The following is a 2,566-nucleotide window of genomic DNA, read 5'->3' as shown; positions in this document are numbered from 1 at the left end:
ATATATATTATATTCTAGTTTGTTCTATGGCTTGTTTTATCCATTATTTAAGTGGGAGGGACCTATTAATTTTGGTGTTTCCTAATTTATTAACATTTTCTCTCATGGTCATTACTCTTTTTAATTAAGAACTTTAATTAAATTTTTTAATTCAAAATTTTTTTAAAACCAAGGAAATTAAAACATTCTCTTGGCAGTTCTTAAAAGATTTATGGTATTGCCTTTCACAAATAGACCTTTATTTTTGGGGGAATTAAGTTTGGTGAGTTAAGGGTTTGAATTCATTTTTTTCCAATATGGACATCCTGTTCTGCCATGCAGATTTTCAATTCTTAGTATATTAATATTTTGAACATCATTGTCTTTCTGCCTCAATAAATAACCATGAATTTTAATTTAGGCGTATTCTTCCAGATACAAATTTCATATACAAAGGAATAAATAAAAACACTCCTCCCTCAAGATGCTTTTATGTTAATGTAGCATTCTGTACCTATTGACATGCACCTGCACCTGGTTTTCTTCCTAACATACCATGGAGGTCATCTGCAAAGGTAAAAAAAAAAAAAAAGAGAGAGACCACTTTAGTTTTTTTAATAAACTACCAATTATTACTTTTTATCACCATAATTCATGGAATATTCCTTACTGTTTCAGTCTATCATCTGTCATACACTGACAGATGTGTGAAACTTCTCTATAATGTTAAATTGGTTTATTATTAAAGTCTACACTAATATCACATTTTCTTAATACAATTTTAAGACAATTATTAGTTATGAAATAGCAAAAAGCTTTTATCTATTTAATGTCTGCAAGATCTATTATAATCACTTTTAACTCTTGATTTTTGTTTTGTTTTTGTGTTTGCCGGATGTTTGGAAAATTGATAGCCTTTAACATAATAATTTTTGCTTTTTTTTTGTATTTACTTTTTTTTTTGTATTCTACAGTTAGGTTTTAATTTTCTTCCTCTATGTGTTTATTAGACTCTAATTTCCCACTTCTTAAGTTAGTTATTTTTTTTCCTTTTCAGCTTCATTCTAATTTTAATTTTAAAAATATAACTTTATTTTTAGATATAATTTTAGGTACAAACTAAAAAAATGTTGCATTTTTATTATAATTCTTTTCAAATTATTTCTAGTTTTCATTTTGCTTTCTCCTGTGATTTATGGGTTGCTTAGGTGTATAATTTTTTTAACCAATAGTGGTTCTCATGTATTGTATATTTCTAATAATAATTTCATAGTTTGTAAACACAATGTGTATACTTTCATAGTATTGTAAAGTTTGTTGAAATTTTATGGTGTAAAAACTTTAGACAAAATAACTAATCAGAGTTTATTTGAGCAAAGAACACTTTGTAACTGGGTAGCTCTTGGAACCAGAGGTGAACTCCACTTTGTAATGCAAGCAATATTTACAGACAGATAGCAGAAATACAGCACAACACAGCTTGAGCAGTCACAGGTAGGTCTTTGCCTTGTTTTGGACACAGTCTGAGCAGTTGGCTGCCTGTGAACAGCTAAGATCCAGCTTTTTATAACAAATAACATACACATACTTCTAAATTACGTTTCAGTTTGTTTAGGTTTACTAATTTAGATTACAGTTTAAGTAAGAATCAAAAGACAGAGATAACCTTAGCACAAATTAAACATTTGTCAAGGGATAGTCATTTTTTGCGAATGTGTTTTATATTTCCTTGGGGGAAAAATGCTGTTATAGAGTTTTTGATGGAAGCATTCTAAAAATCTTCAATCGTTCTTGTCTTAATCTGATCAATTAAACATTTTATGTCTTCCCTGAAGATTTTTCCCCTTCTTTCACTTTCATTTATTAGTGAGTATGAGATTTCCATTTGGTTTTAAGTTTATTTTCCTTTATATTTAAAGATTTTTTTTCTTCAGAAGATATTTTGTGATATGAATACTAACTCAAATGTAGTACATGTTTCTGGAGAATTGAACGCTTCATCACCGTAACATGGCCCTCTTTATTTCTAATAATTTAGTTGCCTAAAAGTGTAAATGTTCTTTATCTACAAAACAATATACTCTCTATTCATCTTTTAGCTCCGTTTTCTCAATATTTTAATGCTCAAACTCTTATGTCCTTTGTAGTTATTACTCTTTAAAACAGCATATAGGAAAATTTAGTTTTTACTAGTCTAACAAATCTTATATTTAACAACAAAGCATAGGCTATCCACACTTAATATAATTACTATATTTGCATTTAAGTCTAACTAACATTTGTGTTTCTATTGGCCCCTCTCAGATGAATATTTGCAGTTAACTTTCATTGAATAGCATACTAATCTTTATAAATATGTTTTTGTTCTCTTTCCTCACTTAAACACATAGCAAACAATCCATAAAGATACAAACTTTTTTAGATTGGCAGCCATTATGAAGTCAAACAACAACAAGTGCTGGCGAGGATGTGGGGAAAAGGGTACACTTGTACATTGCTGGTGGGATTGCAAATTGGTGCAGCCACTTTGGAAAGCAGTATGGAGATTTCTTGGAAAGCTGGGAATGGAGCCACCATTTGACCCAGC

The 2,566-nt window shown here is 29.4% G+C and overlaps 1 long non-coding RNA gene across 1 annotated transcript in view; it reads left to right on the top strand.

Moving 5' to 3' along the window:
- Window positions 1–1,382: 1,382 nt before the first annotated feature.
- The window catches only part of LOC125617197, a 101,572-nt gene continuing 100,388 nt past the window's right edge, over window positions 1,383–2,566 (top strand). The window contains exon 1 of the long non-coding RNA XR_007348109.1: window positions 1,383–1,473. This is a non-coding gene — a long non-coding RNA (uncharacterized LOC125617197). The remainder of the gene's footprint in view (window positions 1,474–2,566) is intronic.

Source organism: Marmota marmota, unplaced genomic scaffold, assembly GCF_001458135.2.
Source record: "Marmota marmota marmota unplaced genomic scaffold, marMar, whole genome shotgun sequence".
Taxonomy (NCBI): Eukaryota; Metazoa; Chordata; class Mammalia; order Rodentia; family Sciuridae; genus Marmota; species Marmota marmota.
The sequence above is the reverse complement of the archived record's forward strand: the minus strand, read 5'-3'. Positions and strand labels throughout refer to the sequence as shown.